This window comes from Diabrotica virgifera, chromosome 8 (assembly GCF_917563875.1).
Source record: "Diabrotica virgifera virgifera chromosome 8, PGI_DIABVI_V3a".
Lineage (NCBI taxonomy): Eukaryota > Metazoa > Arthropoda > Insecta > Coleoptera > Chrysomelidae > Diabrotica > Diabrotica virgifera.
The window spans coordinates 58,107,173-58,128,027 of record NC_065450.1 but is presented as its reverse complement, the minus strand read 5'-3'; the positions used below and the strand labels follow the sequence as shown (position 1 = coordinate 58,128,027).

Genomic DNA, 20,855 nt, shown 5'->3' with positions numbered 1-20,855 from the left:
GTCCTAAGAAATATGGTTAATTTTCGATGTTTATGTATAAATTATAATCTTCATCTTGAGTTGGGGTTACTAATTGTAAAGGACCAGATCCGAAGAATAGTTGTGTTACTCATAGCAGCATTCAAATAATGCAGTAGGTACCAGAAACATTCTAATAATGCAGTACTTAACGCATAATTAGGAGGATGACCTACTAGATTTAGTGTATTGACAATTTTTAAGCAGAGTAGTGTGTGCAGATTAAAGCCTAGTTCATCCATTATATTCAAGATCTTGTTACAAAACTAACCTAATCTATTTTATCTAGTTTAGCATTGTAGTGATAGTTTAAAAGCAGATTAATGTGGTAAAGTAAATATCTACAGTTTTATAACTACTAATACGAGCGTAAACTTTAAATGTTAAACTTACCGGTTGTTCTAATTATATGTACAGTGAGGACGTTTAGGTTGGAATGAATAAATTTTTTCGAGAATGGACGATTTTGGAGATAAATCACAAAACAGGTCCATTTTTATTTTTAAATTGTTTGACATATAATATATCATACGAGTGACGTCATCTACCTGGGTATGATGACGTAATCGATGATTTTTTTAAATGATAATAGGGTTTTTAAATGATAATAATTTTTAAATGATAATTCTCTATTTAGTAAAACAATATAATTATTTATACAGAGTGTCCAAAAAAATGTTTTTGAATTAAATTAATTGAGACAAAAAGAATGTATCTAATTTATTTAATACAAAATACATTTTACTGCTGTCAGAAAAAATAAAAAAAAAGTTTATTTGAAAAATAAACATGGCTTTTCGCTTAAATTAAATGTTCAAACTGCCAAGAGGTAGGTGGGTAGCAGCTTTAATATTGAATTTTAGCGAAAACCAACATTTATTTGTCAAATAAGCATTTTTTACTGTTTTCTGACAACCATAAAATGTATTTCGAATTAAATAAATTACATACATTCTTCTCTTTGTCTCAACTAATTTAATTAAAAAATTATTTTGGGCACCCTGTATAAATAATTATATTGCACAATATTTTATAAATGAATAGATAATTGAATAACTTTTCAAATAAGCTATCACACGACCTATATTCTCATTTAAAAATCATCCATTATGCCATCACGACCAGATAGATGACGCTACTAGTATGATATAATATATTGTTGGTTTGGAAGAACACTGTTACAAGTCGAAAATTTCTAATTTTCAGGAGCGACGTTTTAAAATTTTAATGTGCTAGTTTTCAGTAGTAATTGCACAAGAGCTCTAAAATTATTGAATTTTTCCCGAGTGACACTTTGACAGTATTAATTTTACGAGCCGAAGGCGAGTGAAATTATGTCAAAGTGTCACGAGGGCAAAAATTCTATATTAATTTTAGAGTTCGAGTGCAATTTGTTGCGATTATTTCATGAATAAACCTGTTCAAAACCAAAATTTTATTGTAATTTATATATGTAAGTACCAATTAGTGAAATTAAACACACAGTTGTTATAAATATGTATTTGACGGTTGAAAGTCATCACTTTTATAATTTTTAAAACATTTGTCATTAATGCCACTAAATGTATTTTTTCGTAGCAACGAAGGGCATTTTTAACGACGGGAGATTATCAAAAATTATCACCTTAATTTGCATGTCTGTAGCTTTCTATTGGTCAGAATCTCCTATGAATGAAATAATCATTATAATTTTGTTAAGGAAAAAATGTATGTAATTTATTTAATACAAAATACATTTTACTGCTGTTAGAAAAAATAAAAAAAGGTTTATTTGAAAAATAAACATTGCTTTTCGCTTAAATTAAATGTTCAAACTGCCAAGAGGTAGGTGGGTAGCAGCTTTAATACTGAATTTTAGCGGAACCCAATATTTATTTGTCAAATAAGCATTTTTTACTATTTTCTGACAACAATAAAATGTATTTCGAATTAAATAAATTACATACATTCTTCTGTTTGTTTCAAGTAAATTAATTTAATTAAAAAATAATTTTGGGCACCCTGTATAAATAATTATGTTAATGTTTATATTAATGAATAGATAATTGAATAACTTTTCAAAAAAGCTATCACACGACCCCTATTCTCATTTAAAAATCATCCATTATGCCATCACGACCAGATAGATGACTCTACTAGTATGATATAATATATCGTTGGTTTAGAAGAACACTGTTAAAAGTCGAAAATTTCTAATTTTCAGGAGCGACGTTTTAAAATTTTAATTTGATAGTTTTCATTATAATTTTGGTAAGGAAAAAATAAGGGGTAAAATCTTTTACAATATTAAAGAACCCATTACTATCATTTAAATCTAAATAGATAGACCTTTCTTGTTCTCACCTTTTTACCTGTAATTAGCGTTTGTAACAGTTTTTCCCAAAATTTGTTGAAATGTTACTGTATTGCTCATAATTATTCTGTATAAACGCACAAATCCTGTAAGGAATACTTACCTAAGACGAAATGTAACTGTCTTGCATTAAATATTAAACACAAAACCCCAAAAAAATACGTTCCTTTTTTAACTTGTAACACTGTTCTCCAAAAACACATGATAACTTCCACAACAACTGAAACACAACTATATTGCGACGCTCTTCCATAAAATGTAATGCATGGGTTTGACAAAGTCAAACTGTTATAAGTCGCCATCTAGCGGTAATTACATGAGTGCAACTTCTGACAATTTTTCCCATAATTAAGTTTAAGATTTAGAGTTGGTTAGATGGTAAACCTCAAAAATGGCAATTTTTGAGTTGTGACGTTCTTCTTCCAAACCAACGGCAATAAATTACACCTAATTTAAAATTAAAAATCGACCTGTTTCGGGATTTATCTCCAGAATCGTCCATTTTCGAGATAATGAATTTATTCCAACCTGAACCTCCTCATTGTATGAGTGGTTGGTCTAGAAGAACCGTTTTAATAATTCACAATCATTAAGTAGAGGTAACAGTTAAAACAATAACAAAAACAGGCAATTGTACTTCGTAAGTCTGAACCCAACATGCCGGGAAGTAGAACCGGAAGTCGATGTTAAAACTATTCGTGTAACTTTGAATTAAATTTAAAAAATTAAATTAATTTACGAGCGCGGTTTGCGCGTACCCGCATTCGCTGCGAGCTTCGAGCGCGTTTTTAAAATCCCCTATCTAGATCAAAAATTAACATCAAAACATTTACCAAAACTTAAAATGTTAGTTTTGAATTTTATATAACTTCCATTAACCAGATTTTTAAAGTTTACAGCCTAATTTTGTTTAAATCTCTTATAAACAAATTAATTTGCAACTTTTTAGTGTTAGCTGTCATAACTTTAGCTGTTCATTAACAAGCTGTTTTTATTAATAAACATTAAGTATTTTTTCTACGAGCCTGCAAAAATGTCTACTTTCGCGCACGCATTTTAGTTTAGAAAGTTTCACTTTTCCGCACGCGTGTTACTTTTCCGCACGCGTGTTACTTTTCCGCACGCGGTTTTTACTTTTCCGCACGCGTGTTAATTTAGATATGTTAATATGGCCTTAAAGTAATTATAATACATGCAATAAACTAATATTTAGATATGATTTACTAATTTATTTCAAATATATCTTATTGTGTTCCTGTTTTAATGAAATTAACGCGACAACTCGATGAAATAAAATTATTTTGACATAATATTCGAAAGTCAAATCGGTAGACAATAACAGTCGTTTTGAATCATCGTCATGGAAACCAACATCGTCGTCATGCTAACTAATTATATTGAAAGTTTGGTTTTGACAACCTTGTCAAAGAATTAATTTGGGTATGTGTTTTCATATTAATTAAATTAATTGATTAAGATTTGGTAATTTTTTAAAGACTCTTAGAAAAAATATTGTTCCTAACTCTTGCAGAAAGTCTCTTTTCCGCACTCGACTGCTTGCCGAACTCCCGCTTCGCGTCGTTCGGCAAACTGCAGTCGCGTGCGGAAAAGAATGACTGCTAAGCTTTTTTTAAAGCTGAAACAATTACCTTTATAATGAGGGGGTTTTGAAAGTTAATAGCATGTGTGAAAGCAGAGTTAATACTTGGAAAAGACCCACCGAATGCCTATTTTACAACTGTTTTTTACGAAATTTGTTATGACTATGGTTTTAACAATCGGATTAAAGTTTACCAAATGTCATTTGGTTCATTTTTCAAAATGAACAATTTTCATTTTGTTAAAATTAATTGTTAGTAACAAATTGGTTAAAAATTGTTAGTTAAAAATTGTTAGTAACAAATTTATTTGATTGGTTTTTTACCTGGTACCCTTAAAAAATCAAATCTACGCCCCAAAAAACATAAAAAATTGTCAAGGTACCGAGGGGATTTACCAGTTAATTTTTGTTTAAAATTAAAATTATTATATGTTTCTTGTACTATTTGTGCGATTATTAATCAAAGACACCTATAATATTTTCCCAAAAGCAATGAATAATAAATATCTGTTTCTTGGACCGCGGCGACTATGCTGTCGTATGTATATGAAAATCTGCGCGACTGCTGGAAGGTTAAAGATACTTAATATTCTGTTTCATTTAACCCCCTTCCTAGTTAACATTTTAAGGGTAACATTTTTATCCTTGTCAGTAAGTTGAACTTTGAAGGCTAAAAGTATTCATAGAAAACAGAAAAAAATCCCTGTCAGAACAAAATTTACCTATACTTATGATTTCTTATTACACTTCTCAACAATTGAAGTGGATATTATGAAAATGTGTATTTTATTTTTTGTTCATAAGGTCAAATAGAAAAATGGAGTGATATAAATAAATATTTATTTTTACTTCTTATTTTCATACAGATGAACCGAAAGAAAGAAATTCTTAAAAAAAAAAAAATAGAAAATAAACAAAAATTGTAAAATTAACAACCTAAAATTTCTATTCCTGCTCAATTTCTAATATCCCGAAAAGAAAAATTAATAGTGTGTGGGTCCACCTCTGTTTCGCCTTAGCGCTCTAACTGTATTTGGAAGACCTCTTATTAAATTATTGATGAACTGCTGCGGTATACGTTCCCAAATCGCGCGTAATGTATTGGCCAACTGATCTCAGGTTTGGGGCGGTTGAAGGAGCCTGTTTTGTTGCCTAGACATTTCGGCTCAAACATGTTCAATGCAATTCATATCAGGTGAACACGGTGGCCACTCCATTCGTGGCCACTCCATTCTTGTAATGCCATGAGCTTCTATACACTCGTTGACAATTCTCGCACGGTGAGGGCGAGCATTATCATCAATCAGAACAAATTGTTCGCCTATTGCACCAAAAAATTGAACAACTATTGGTACTATGACTCTGTCTTGATATCGTGTAGCAGTCATTGTCTCATTAATTAAGACGACTAAGTCTGTGCGACCGTCAAAACGTATGCCTCCAAACACGCAAACGGATCCACCTCCAAAAAGAGTGGTTGGGACTCTCAGATTTTCATTGTAACGCTGTCCTCTTTCCCTCCACACCAATATTCGGTTATCATTCGTATACAAACGAAATCTGGACTCGTCAGTAAAGAGACAATTCCTCCAATTTTCGAAATTCCACTGATAGTGTTCCATCGCCTAGCGATATCTGCATGCACGCTGCTCCCTAGTTAGTCGTGGATGGGTAGCGCGCCCTCTAGCCCTTAAATTGGATGCATGTAACCGTCTTCTGACAGTTTGACTGGAAATCGCTCGTCCAGTAGCATGCCTGAAGATACTGTTAATTCTGGAAGCCGTGAATGTTGGGTCAGAACTACAAAACGGTCTTGCCGACAAGTTGTAGATCGTTCTCTTCCTCCTCCATGCCTGTATGTTGCAGATCCAGTTGCTACATACCGATTCCATGCACGACTTATCACACTTTGCGACACATTTAGCCTCATAGCAACCTCTTGTTGAGTTTTGCCTTGTTAGATCCAACGAACTAATTGCTCGAGCTGCACTAGTTCTAAACGTCTTTGCGGCATAATGTTTTTGTGATAAATAGATTTCTTGACTTATTGGCAACTGGTAAAGCCAATACAAGCACTTTTATACGAATGATATATTCATGTTTGGAACAACATTTCCCTCTTTGTACGAGATAAGGGCCGATAAGAATAGGGAGAAAAAAACCACATGCAAAAAATATTGGCAATAAAGATAGCATATAGAGTATAGTACAGGCAATTATTTTAAAAATAGTTCTATATGCTAATTTTAGGAATTTTAAAATTATCCACTTCAATTGTTGAGTAGTGTATTTATGGTAAGGAACATATTAACGTTGGGAATTTTTCAAATAATTAGTCTGTTCTTTCGTCTATTATAATTAATTACAGTCAGCATACGTCTGCAGGATTTTGCATTGACGCGGTAATGATTCATTATAGAGTCTTAAATATGTATGAAGCTATACATGGTTTTAATAATGAAGTAAAAAAATACCCAATTGTATTACCCAGGTTGTCTAAACAATAACGATGATACTTTTTATAATTCTGGTATTCTATTTTTATATTATTTATACAGTAATTAGCAAATCGTGGTTTTCCTAAAGTTCATTGTTTAAAGGAATAACCCATTGATGTACATTCATACTTGTTATACAACAAATTGTTTTATATGCAAATTGCCAAACTAATTTTCTGACACTGTTTTCTGGTGACACGTCTAAGTTAAATATTATGATTTTGTGAGAATAAGCCACAATTGATTGTAATGGAAATTACAGTTTATAGTTCTTATTTGACGTTGCGATTTCCACGAAAATCGTTTTCAAAAAATATTGTTTTAAATTCGTGAGCTGCTATTATAACCAAGTTGTTTGGCGGTTATTGTTTTCCAAGTTGACGGTTAACTTATTTATGTATTATGTGTTATATATATATATATATATATATATATATATATATATATATATATATATATATATATATATATATATATATATATATACATATATGCCATATACCTATATAATTTTAGACGATTTGTCTCTGTCTATTAATCCGCTAATGGTGGTATGTTCTTGTTGTTGACTTCTCATTTTAGTACCTATCGACATCTAGAGCTCGCTACATTCTGCTGATAGGTTTGCTATACATTTTTCTTCATTATGAGAGTTGCTTCTTTGATTTTTCTCTTTATTTGTCTGTTTCTTTCATGACTACTGATGCACGTTTCTCTTGTTCTCTGTGGTCATTACCTCAGGCTTGTGTGCATATCTATGATTTGTTGAAATCTCCGTTTTTGATGTATGTTTTATGCTCGTTTATCATGGAACTTAATGGTCTTGCGGTTTCTCTTATGTCTCTTCTGTATTTTTAGGTTTGGTAGAATAAATATATTGTAATATTCTATTGTATAAATGTTATGGAGATATATACATCTCTTCTATTTTAAAATGATTGTAAAATAAATCATGACATTTGAATAGCTTCGGTGGCGCCCAAAATCCCGAAAGCCAAAATCCCGACAGCTAAAATCCCGACGGCCAAATTACCGTCACGCCAGATTCCCGACACGCCAGAATCCCGACACGCCAAAATCCCGACATGCAACAATCCTCGCATAAGCAAAAATCCCGACCACTACATTTTGAATATTTATTGTTTCCTTTTCAAGTACAATACCAAATCATATTATAGAGTATTTAAATTGAAAAATTAATTACTTACTAATAAATACGGGTACTAATTATTATGTATTTTAAAAGAAAACATCATTAAACACTTCATTTTTTAATATAAATCTATACTTACTGAAATGGAAGGTTGTAAGTGACATGATAATATCTATTATATGAAAGTAAACCTGAATTTAGGATTTGATTATACATATTATATTATTGGACTATACAGGGTGTCCCGAACAGATTGTGTGAAATGAAATTTGTGCACCCCATAAAAATTTTATACGGGTATTGTTCCCTTAAACCCCCCAAAACTTTTGTGTGCGTTCCAATTAAATTAATATTGTGGCACCATTAATTAAACACAATGTTTTTAAACCTTTTTTGCCTCTTAGTACTTTTTCGATAAGCCCGTCTTTATCGAGATATTTTGAATTTTTGTCGAATCCACCACATATTTGTGTATGGTTAAGTACGATTATACAGGGTGTAACAAAAATACAGGTCATAAATTAAATTACACATTCTGGGACCAAAAATAGTTCGAATGAACTTAACTTACCTTAGTACAAATATGCACATAAAAAAAGTTACAGCCCTTTGAATTTACAAAATGAAAATCGATTTTTTCGAATATATCGAAAACTATTAGAGATTTTTTATTGAAAGTGGACATCTGGCATTATTATAGCAGGAACATCTTAAAGAAAAATAATAGTGAAATTTGTGCACCCCATAAAAATTTTATGGGGATTTTGTTCCCTTAAACCCCCCAAACTTTTGTGTACGTTTCAATTAAATTATTATTGTGATACTATTAGTTAATTTCAATATTATTAAAACTTTTTTGCCTCTTACTATTTTTTCGATAAGGCAGTTTTTATCGAGTTGAGGCTTATTTTTGAATAAGTTTACATAAATATTTTATGGGGGTTTTGTTCTTTTAAACCCAACAAATGTTTGTGTACGTTCCAATTAAAATATTACTGCGGTAGCATTAGTTAAACAGAGTGTCTTTAAAGCTTTTTGCCTCTTTGCATTTTTTCGAAAAGGCACCTTTTGTCGAGATGTGGCTTCTTTTTTAATATGGTTCAAAATATCCCTAAAAATGTAAATCAGAAATAAATGTTCATATTATTACCAAGTCTCTATAATCGTACTTAACCATATAAGGTATGTGCAGGTAATAACGCCAGCTTGGTAGTATCGCCAACTCGTGATTTCTCAGAAAGTACGTTTGCTAAATAATAAATGGGAACATGGATATGTTCCTCATAGTATTCTAAATCAAGTGATCATGTTTGCGATGATCTTAGATTCGCCAGCGGTGTTTATGACAGTTGAGTATCAGTGTTCAGTGTAGAAGGAGTACCGTTTATAATTTTACAAATTTTGTGTTTATTAGATTGGAGCGGTGTTATTGATGAGTAATATTATTTGATTTAGGTGATTTGTACTGTGTTTACTAAGGAATAAAATGATGCATTCAGATTTTTAAGATATTTTTGCTTACTTTTGAAAACCAAATTACAAACAATTTATGTGCATGTCGGTAATATCGCCAAGTTCAATGGATGGTAATAACGCCTTGGCGTTACCATCCCTACTTGGATAAGGTTGCCTTGGCAACCTTCTCCAGATACATCGAAGGTTAGAAAAATTAAAAAGCGCTCTGCCGTAGAGTCATCGACAAGCAATAGTGATTCTGATGATATAGAGTTAAGGGAGATGGAAACATCAGATGAAGAAAAACATGACACTTCATTTTGGTAACCACTCCAGATTATGGTACAAAAATCTTATTGTTCTTAAATACTTACTTATTGTTATTTTTCAGCAAATATATCATTTTGAAGTATAATGTTCAATTGTTAGACCGTATTGCATTCGAAATAATAGGTTGGCGATATTGACTTAAGACTTGAGATGACTTTTTTTTAAATTATCCAGTAAATGTGTAAAAATACCCAAATTTTTATTTTAGTGGATTCTACGTAATTTTAAGTAGTTCATTGAGTAGCTCAAGTTGTGACATATTTTTTAGTATGACCCACTATCCAACAAAAAAATTCTAAACCTTAACTTGGCGATATTACCTTCAGATACCTTACAAGTATGTGGTGGATTTGACAAATATTCGAAATATCTCGATAAAAACTGACTTTTCTAAAAAGTACTAAGAGGCATAAAAGTCTTAAAAACAGTGTGTTTAACTAACGGTACTACAATAATAATTTAATTGGAACGTCCACAAAAGTTTGGGGGGGGGATTAAAGGAACAAAACCCCCATAAAATTTTTATGGGGTGTCCAAATTTCACTATAATTTTTTCTTAAGATACTACTGCCATAAAAATGCCACATGTCCATTTTCAATAAAAAATCTCTAATAGTTTTCGATATATTAGAAAAAATCAATTTTCATTTTGTAAATTAAAAGGGCTGTAACTTTTTTTATGTGCACATTTGTACTAAGAGTTAGGTTCAATCGAATTATTTTTGGTCCCAGAATATGCAATTAAATTTATGACCTGTATTTTTGTTACACCCTGTAGAGGCCTGCTAATAATCTGAAAATTTATTTATAATTTACATTTTTAGGTATGTTTTGAAAAAGAAGCAACATCTCGATAAAAAGTGACTTATGAAAAAAGACGAAGAGACAAAAAAGTTTTAAAAACACTGTTTAACTAATGGTACCACAATAATAGTTTAATTGGAACGTACACAAACATTTGGGGGGTTTCAAGGAACAACACCTCCATAAAATTTGTATGTAAATAAATTAAATAAGAAGCCGCATATCGATAAAAACTTACTTATTGAAAAAATAATAAGAGGCAAAAAAGTTTTAAAAACGTTGTGTTTAACTAATGCTACCACAATAATGAATTAATTGGAACGTACACAAAAGTTTGGGGGATTTAAGGGAACAAAACCCCCATAAAAATTGTATGGGGTGAATAAATTACACTTTATTTTTTTTTAAGATGTTACTGCCATAAGAATGCCACATGTCCATTTCAAATAAAAAATCTAAGAGTTTAATTTTATATCTAAAATTTCTAAGAGTTTTCGATATATGAAAAAAAATATTTTCATTTTTTAACTTCAAAGGGCTGTAACTTTTTTTGTGTGCACTATTGTATATAGTTAAGTGAGGTTCAATAAACCTATTTTTGACTCCAGAATGTGTGGTATAATTTATGACCAATCTTTTCGGGACACCCTGTATATTGGCAAAAAAAATAGTTCATAGGTATACCCATGTTAAAAATTTTATTTAGAAAATTAGTTCATATTAAGTGGTAAATATTTATGGCCATAAACAAAAAACCAGAAATAAATGTAATTATATGTTAAAAAGGAACTTATCAAACCTGTCGGGATTCTGGCGTGTCGGAATTTTCGCCTGTCGGGATTCTGGCGTGTCGGTATTTTGGCCGTCGGTATTTTGGCTGTCGGGATTTTGGCTGTCGGGATTTTGGCTGTCGAGATTTTGGGGTAGACCCGAATAGCTTAGCTATTTTTTTAAATGCAGATCTTGATTCCTCTATCCCACATTTGATTTCTTGGGAATGGTCCCAATTTTCATTGACGTTCGTACCAAGATAAGGTGTATGTTGTTACCCTTTCCAAATATAATAAAATACCTAATATTCCCATATTTTCGGTATGTACTCGTATTTATATGGTGCAATAAAATAATATAAGATTTTATGTAAACCAATATTTCATAAATGTCGGTGTCTTTTTGTAATGTGGGAATGTCATTAATAAATAAGTGAATTGCTTGTTTATTCTGTGTAAACTACAATTAAACGATTTTATTTCTTGTTTAAACAATCAGTTTTATTGATTTATTGTTTTTAACAAAAGCCGAAAACCCTCCATTATGTTACTGATAAAAGACCATAAATTTAATTTTATGGATCCCACGTTACAATATGAAAACTAAAAGAATATTGATCATAACTTCACATCATTATACTGCAAACCATTAGAAGTTCATATTAGTTTTTCCGCAAATCGCCAGGAAATTTTGACATTCCTGTCAAAATTTCTTGAAGAAAAAGTCAGGACTTCCTTACTGTAAGGAAATGTCATTTCCTTACTGTAAGGAAATGATATTTCCGTACAGTTGTTAGTGTTCTACATAAATGATAGAAAACACATTGCTATTAAAACCTTGTAAATTACCTTAATCATTAAATTTTCTTTATCTGGAGCTTCCTGGATAAATTTTTCAATTTCTTCCTTCGTTAAAATCTTGGATTTCTTTGCCCTATAACCTTGAGCTTGCCGTTTCAATAAAGAACGAAGTTTTGAGTATGTAGATATATCTACATTGTGTTTAAGTGCAAGAGTTGACTTCAGCATTGAATAATTGGCCCATAATGTTGAAGATTTCATCTTTAAACAAAGATCTAGGAAGTATGCCATTACAACATTTTCTGAGAAAGAATTCGTATTTTTACTCATGCGATAATCCATAAAACGTATGTATGCATTTTCGTACTTTTCTCTTGATTTCTTTGGCAATAATTCTAATGAAGCAGTATTCACTGCCTCAACCAGCTCTGGAGGAGTCCCAGGAATGGAAATTTCATCATCACTTATCATTTTACTTTCGAGAACACCAGCAATTAAATTTATAAGCGTCAAGTTTGACAATTCAACCTCAATACGTTTCCATAGTAACCCAAGTAACTTTATTAGGAATTTCAAAGCACCATTTATTTGGGAATAAAATTATCGCGTTTTTTTTAAATTAATCAATATCTGTCGAATTTTAAACGATTTGCGGAAAAATAGTATGTTTACCTCGTAGGAAAAGCCACATTCCTGGACTCTGTGTTGCTAAGTCTCGGCTTGCGCCTCGACTTAACAATCTTCACAGTCGTCCAGGAATGTTAAGCTTTTCCTACCCGGTAAACAATGTACTATTATTTTGACAAACAAACTTAGACCAGGCATTTATAGCACTAAAACACCGTAATAAATTGATTTTTAAATACAACACCTATAGTCTAGGGTAATAAGGTTTTTCCCATGACACTTCAACAGCCAGGGTACTGAAGCGTTTTTTCGACAGGTAATACCTGTAAGAACAAATTGTAACTATTTCCTGCTTAGGATCTGGCGGCCATTTTTATTTATAAACAATTAAGTGTCAAAAATAGCATTTTTCACTTTTTTTTTCAAATCAATGGAAAACAGGGTAACTTATGGATTTTTTAGTACAAATATCTTCGAGGTTATGAAAAAAGCTTTAAAATGGCGTATTACAAAGTTTGATATACTCATTTATTGTTAATATAATTGCGAAAAAATTCGGAATTGCAAAAAAAAAATTTTCGCAATAACTGTTGTAAAAATTAGTGTACAGCTTTGAAATTTTTGTCAAATAAGGGTTCTTTGGTGCTTAATACGTGATAAAAATTTCAAAGCGATTCATTCAATTGTTTAAATTTTATTCAAATTGTTTATCTCAGAGACCATTTTTTTGCAATCACACAAGTCAGAAGAAAATGACGTTACAACCATTCCACAGGTGTCAAATGAAAGAGCATGAGCTATATTTTCAACTTGGTTTAAAAAAAGTGAATAAAAAATGCATTTATTAGTAATAAATAATTATGCAAAAGTATCCTAAATCTTTCCTTATAAACTTATTATTTGTTATATAAGACACTATACATATTTATTATAATTTTTTATCAATTATGATATACATAACATTACTTGGTAGTTGTGCACTTAAAACAGGGTAAAAAAATTAATTTTTTTGGAAAAAGTTATTCAAAAACTTTATAAAGAAAAATTGACAATACTTTTGCATAATTATTTATTACTAATAAATGCATTTTTTACTCATTTTTTTAAACCATGTTGAAAATGTAGCTCATGCTCTTTCATTTGACACCTATGGAATGGTTCTAAAGTCATTTTTTTCTGACTTATGTTATTGAAAAAAAATGCTCCCTGGGATAAACAATTCGAATAAAATTTAAACAATTGAATAAATCGCTTTGAAATTTTTATCAAATATTAAGCACCAAAGAACCCTCATTTGAAAAAAATTTCAAAGCTGTACACTAATTTTTAAAACAGTTATTGAGAATATATTTTTTTTGCAATTCCGAACTTTTTTCGCAATTATATTAACAATAAATGAGTATATCAAACTTTGTCATTTTAAAGCTATTTCAATAATCTCGAAGATATTTGTACTAAAAAAATCATAAGTTTCACTGTTTTCCGTTGATTTGAAAAAAAAAGGGGAAAATGCCATTTTTTGACAGTTAATGGTTTATAAATAAAAATGGCTGCCAGATCCTACGCAGGAAATAGTTATAATTTGTTCCTATAGGTATTACCTGTCGAAAAAACGCTTCAGTAGCCTGGCTGCTGAAGTGTCACGAACAGGATATATTTTTGTCTTATTATCCTGGCCTACTAGAGCAGGGGTCACCAATTAGCGGACCGCGGTCCGCATCCGGACCGTGAGCTACTTTTGTGCGGACCGTCATTAAATTCAGAATATAGCGTTTGGCAATTTTGAAAATGTTTGGCCGTGAAATTGTATATTATGTTTGACTCAACTTGTGTCAAACATGTGCGAAGCCGCTTTATCAAGAATGAACTTTATTAAAAATCGGTACAGATCTCAGGTAACAGATGAATATCTCAACTCCCCAATGAGAATCAGTTGCACCAAACTCACTCCAAATTTCAGACAGGTTGTAAATAATAAAAAATGACATTTTTCTCACTGATAATTTAATTTTGTAAAGAATGACAAATTTTCTGATTCGCTTTTTTTAGGCGATTTAAAATCTGACAAATGTGAAAATACCTACGCATTTTCGAGGTTTGGAAACTCGTATGTAAATTATTAGTTTTCAGGTTGCCAAGTGCCTACATTGAAGTTTATAAATTCAATTTTAAGATTCTAACGAATAATTGGGACTTACTTCAATATAGACCGTTGTTTTTTAATTGTTAATTATGCGAGTCCACTCGACTTTTAAGTCGCCGCACATCGCAATTTATGGTGCGTCTCTGTCTCACTTACTATACATATTAGGTATATGTACTTATGCAAAAAATGCCTAACAAATACTCCACATTTTATAATTCATTATTAACATATTTTTTTCTTAATAATTTATTTATTTATTCAATTATTTATTGCCAATATGCTAATTAAATACGCGAATAAAAACAAATGGTCGAAATTGAAATAAACCCCGATAATTCATCAGAATCTTGAAATTGAATGTTTAAACTTCAATTTAGGCACTTAACAACCGGAAAAATAATAATGTACACATGAATTTTCAAGCTTCGAAAATGCTTATTTTCGCATTTTTCAGTTTATGAATCGCTTAAAACTTGAAATCTATCAAGTTTTGAGAAAAATGACAGAAAATCTTTTTTGTTTAAGATGACCCAAAAATGCTAAAAACATATTTTCGGGAGCAAAAAAGGTCATGTTTTGGATTTATTAAAAAACTGTTAAAAACAATTTCTGCCTAAAAATTTCGCACTGCACCTTTCTGATTTGTTTACCAAATTGGAACAACCAGACAGGTAGTGTTAACTCCGGACCCCCGAAGTGTCATAGGTTTTCGAAACGGACCCTCAGGAAATATAATTGGTGACTCCTGACCTAGAATATTGCAACTTTTTGCACTGTGTTCATGATGACGCCAGAAAAAAAGTCTACTATACAAAAAAGCATAAGATGCATCCAAAAGTGCATAAATATGTCAAATAAAATTTGTTATTCAGGGGATGTTTGGGGTCACTGAACATGAATACGTAATCAGAATCGACCCCTGAAGCACCTGGTGCTCATTGTTACTGCTAAGGCCCGCCATCTGGAGTTTCGAGAGTTCTCGGCACTAAATTAATACAAACAGATTACACGGGGTTGTTTGGGGTTACTGAATACGATTACGTCATTAGAAGCGACTCACTGATCACCTGGTGCCCACGATCACTGCTAAGGAATCATCTTCTGGAGTTTCAAAGATTTTCGGCAGTGAATGTATGCAAATACACTTGGGGGGTTTTTGGAATCGCTGAACACGAATATGATATCAAAACTGACCCTTAGAGCACCTAGTGCCCAGAGTGACTGATCATCATCTGAGTGCACGTCATCTTCTGCAGTTTGGAGGCTTTTTGGTTTCCGGAGATTGGTTCTGATGGCGTATTCGTATTCATCAAACCGCAATTCGGCACTAAATTTAGTGCCTAAAACCTTCGAAACTCCAGATGACGTGCTTTTGTAGTCACCCTGAGCACCAGTTACTTCGGGGGTCGATTCTGATTGTGTATTTGTGGCCACTGACCCCAAAAATACCCTGAATAACAAAATTTGGCCCTTAATATATTTATTTTAACATATTTTGACATGCTTATGACTTTTGGATGTACTATTGCACTTTAAAGTGCAATTATGATTGACTAGGTTATTCTCAATAGACAATCTCCGGCAAGTCTCTTGTAATTTAATTAAACAATTTATTTATTGTAATCATTATTACAAATTATAAATAAATGGGACATTAAAAATATAAAAATAGACGAAAAAAATTTCGTTAACGACAGTCAGCAAAGATATCAAAGATAGAGTCCTTTTCATGAGCATTTTTCAGTGCGTCACAAATGATAGAAAAAAGGTAACTCTGTGATAATACACATTTATGACATTTATTGTAACATTACATTTTAGTTAAATCTGACAGTTGTCACATTCTATTTGCAAGTTGGCATAAAAACAAATCAATTGTGTTTATTGCATTTATAAAATGGTATTTTCTTTGATTTGTATAGTCTTATAAATTGTACAGATTTTCGTAGATATATTATATAATTCGTAAATAATTTTTCTTCGAGTATAGCGCCATCTATCGACAACTAGAATAACTAGAATAAATGTTATACATGTCTGTAATCACAGACGTGCTTTTTTTTCTGTCACATACAATTTAATGCGTTAGAAAGAAATCGAAAAACTGTGACGCACTGAAAAATGCTCATGAAAAGGACTCTAGCTCGACTTTTGAGAAATAGTGCTGTTCCGCTAGCTAACACATGATGTTTCGGTAAAGAATCAGTTTGACGATCTAGTGTAAAGTGGTAAAGAAAGGGTCGATAATAAATTAATAATAACATATTATTATGAATGTTAAAAAAGTGATAATTTGATTTAAAATGATAGGAATAAGAAATATACAGGGTGAGGCAGATAAACGGCCTAATAGAAATATCTCGAGAACTAAAGGCAACAGAATCATGAAAATTTGAACGAAGGGGTTTTGAAGAGTGATCTATTTAATGAAATATTTTACCTATTTGCTACTTCCGGTTATACCGGAAGTTGCTTTTAACTTCGTTTTTTTTAATGGGACACCTTGTATATTTTTACATTTATGGATTCTCCTCGATGTCTTCTTTCTTAAAATATGAGCTTTTGTAATGTTACACAGGGTAGTTTAAAAGATAATTACGTTTTTTTTTTCATAATTTCGTAACAATATTCACACCCTGTAAAATTGTAGTAGTTTGACATCAAAAACTCTATGTATGTTCAAATGATTTTTAATATAGTCTTCTATATTGTTAAGAATAGTTGGTATAGCTAAAGTTTTAATTTGAATATACAGGGTTGTTCGATACTCGGAATGAGTATTTTCTGAGTTTCCTTTAATGGAACATCCTGTATTTTAATATTGTAATGAAATTATAATTTATGGTACTTTTTTATTTCTTAAGCATCCCCTATACCCAACTGCTTTAATTTGTGAGTTATTGGTGATTCAAGCCAAACATTAATTGCAACAAAAAATATGTGAAATTTTATTAGGTTGGCCGTGAAAATATCCAATCACAAATAGTTTTTCGGAAATAAGTACATATTAATCTAGACTGTTAAGATTGTTGGTGCGATTAACCATTAAGCACAAATTAAAGCAGTTAGGTATTGGAATGCTTACGAAATAAAAAAGTTCCGTAAAATATCATTTCATTGCAATACTAAAATACGAGTTGTTCCATTTAAGAAAACTCAGAAAATACTCATTCGAGTTTCGACCAACCCTGTATACCAAAAACCATTATTTAGCCATACAAATAATTTTTAACAATAGTAAACTATATTAAAAACCATTTGAACATAAAAGGAGTTTTTGTTATCAAACTACTACAATTCTACAGGGTGTGAAAATTGCTACGAAATTAATAAAAAAACGTAATTATCTTTTAAACTACCCTGTATAACATTATAAAACCTGATATTTTAAGAAAGAAGACATCGAGGATAATCGAAAAATTTCAAAATATATAGGCTGTCCCATTTAAAAAAACGAAGGTATAAGCAACTTCCGGTATAACCGGATGTAGCAAATAGATGAAAATATTTTCATTAAATAGATCACTCTTCCAAACGCATTTATTCCAATTTTCATGATTCTGGTGTCTTTAGTTCTCGAGACATTTCTAATAGGCTGTTTATCTGCCTCACCCTATTATATAGGTACAGGTAATAGAAAACTAAGCCAAATGGTTACTAGGTTTTATCGTATTTTTACGAGTATTCAATAATCTGGTCAGCTTCGGAGCATTGTAAAATTCAGATATATTAATTAAATTAAACAAGTTTCTAGTGAAAATGATTTGCTGAACAAATCTCTATAAAATTGAAAATAGTTATTTTCCTAACAAGTGCAGAAAGTCATTCTTTTCCGCACGCGACTGCAGTTTGCTGAACGACGCGAAGCGGGAGTTCGGCAAGCAGTCGAGTGCGGAAAAGAGACTTTCTGCAAGAGTTAGGAACAATATTTTTTCTAAGAGTCTTTAAAAAATTACCAAATCTTAATCAATTAATTTAATTAATATGAAAACACATACCCAAATTAATTCTTTGACAAGGTTGTCAAAACCAAACTTTCAATATAATTAGTTAGCATGACGACGATCTTGGTTTCCATGACGATGATTCAAAACGACTGTTATTGTCTACCGATTTGACTTTCGAATATTATGCCACAATAATTTTATTTCATCGAATTGTTGCGTTAATTTCATTAAAACAGGAACACAATAAGATATATTTAAAATAAATTAGTAAATAATATCTAAATATTAGTTTATTGCATGTATTATAATTACTTTAAGGCCATATTAACATATCTAAATTAACACGCGTGCGGAAAAGTAAAAACCGCGTGCGGAAAAGTAACACGCGTGCGGAAAAGTGAAACTTTCTAAACTAAAATGCGTGCGCGAAAGTAGACATTTTTGCACGCTCGTAGAAAAAAGTTATAACAACTCAAACAAAAATTGTTAAAAAATTTTTAGTTATTTTCGTTTATAATATTTTTATTTTCCACTTTACGGTAAAAAGTAATAGAAATAAAACTGCAGACAATTTAATTTGCTAATTATGTTTTATAAGATTTCCTGTATTAAAGCTAATTAGGTACACCTTGTCTTCAATGATATCGGCGGCGGGAGGGGGGGGGGGGTTGGTGGAAAGGGTGGCCACCCCACAACCTGAACTTAAGCATATACTAACTACCATAAACTTTTACCCTAAATGTACCTTTTCAATGTACTAAAAGTATTTTATATTTTGCTTAAAATATTAATGCAACATTTCCACTAGGTACATATACACAATAAAAAAATTTACTACTCGTACTCACCCAGTCACTTGCCTCTATAAAAATTTAATGAAAAAGTACAATGAAAAAGATAACTGTCACTATAAAAACGTATAATACGCTTTCAGCAAAGACTTCTGATACTTTGTGCGATACACCACAGAGAAGCTATTAAGTGATGTTAAATTATATCTCTAGAGATTTTGTTTACGTGATATGTTTTTTATATAAAGTGCATGTAGGAGAGATCAGGGTAACAGTGTCATTTGATCTCTAAATACGATTGGTACAGATGCACTTTAAGATACTTAATACTTTGTTGTGAAAAATTACTACCCTTACTTTATGGTGCACAGTTGGTGGAAGTTGGTGGTTAATTACATTTATGTTATGAACATAAAGTCAGTAACTTAAGTTACAGAGTAATGAAATAGAAATTAAAGAATTGTCTATTTTAAAAGTTTACTATTATGCTCCATCCATTTTAAAAGCAATTGTGCGCCAAATGGACAAGAAGAATGACTACAAAAAATATAGAGGCACATCGTTACTCTAAGTTAGTTATAAGGTGTTTAAGTGAATCACAAACTGGAGAATGAGTCTCTTTACAAAACAAATCATAGGAGAATACCAGGCCAGATTCAGATCAGGACGGTCTAGTATTGACCAGCTATTCAACTTAAAACAAATATTAGCAAAAGCCTAGGAGCACGACGTATGTAGATACAGGGACGTATCTTGCTATTCCTGCGCCCTTGGTGAAATTCAATGTTTCCCCCCTTCCCACAAAAAACGAGACTCGGGCTACGCTAAAGGGCATTGTAAGGTAAATTCTGTAAGCAATTTCAATATTTGGATAAGCATCTCTTAGCTGCTACTTATGAATTGCCTGCAAAATTTCTAAGTGGGATACCGAGCCCAACTGTTCAAACAGCTCGTTCATAAGGAATTTGAAACTTCCAATTTCTGTTACTATTTTAACAGCGTCCAAGTATCCGCTGTATTTATGGCCAGAATCTTTTGCACAATTTTCCAAATCAGAGTCTGTTTTTTTTTGCAGTGATGACCCTGATAAGAATCCAAAATCATTTGAAACTTTTGTGTAGGCCTCTGATCTTCTGTTCATTTCGGTTATTAATTTGTCATAAACCAAAAAACATTCTCGTTGGAATTCTTGTCTTTGAGGTAGCTTTATATAGCAGCTCTCATCCATGGCCATTTCTGATGATAAGGATTTAACTCTCTTAGTTCGTTTATTTGGAAATGAACTCTCAATGCCAATTTCATCACATGTGGACACAGTTTTGGAAATTATATTATCCACACCATCATCACGCTGTTTCTTAATCTTCTTGGACAGACCATTCAACAGTTTTTATGCAGTGTCAAGAGACGTGTCTTTAGCTTGTAATGACTTGTTTGTACAATCAATTGATATTAATATTTCAGACCACAAACAGAGCAGGCAGATAAACTTAAAATCAATGTTTTTGATTATGCTGGAGGCCCCAAAAACAGTTTCATTATTCCATTCATGATTGTTGGTC

The 20,855-nt window shown here is 31.5% G+C and overlaps 1 protein-coding gene across 3 annotated transcripts in view; it reads right to left on the bottom strand.

The window, feature by feature from the left end:
• The window catches only part of LOC126889915 (calexcitin-1), a 132,665-nt gene that overhangs the window by 72,465 nt on the left and 39,345 nt on the right, over positions 1 to 20,855 (bottom strand). The window contains exon 1 of one of the 3 annotated variants that reach the window (XM_050658640.1): positions 19,351 to 19,493. The exons of 1 other annotated variant lie outside the window; for it this stretch is intronic. The gene's annotated coding sequence lies outside the window, so the exon portion shown is untranslated. Of the gene's footprint in view, positions 1 to 11,010; positions 11,221 to 19,350; positions 19,494 to 20,855 lie in introns of those variants that run through there. One more of the 3 variants, XM_050658641.1, reaches the window with a different exon arrangement.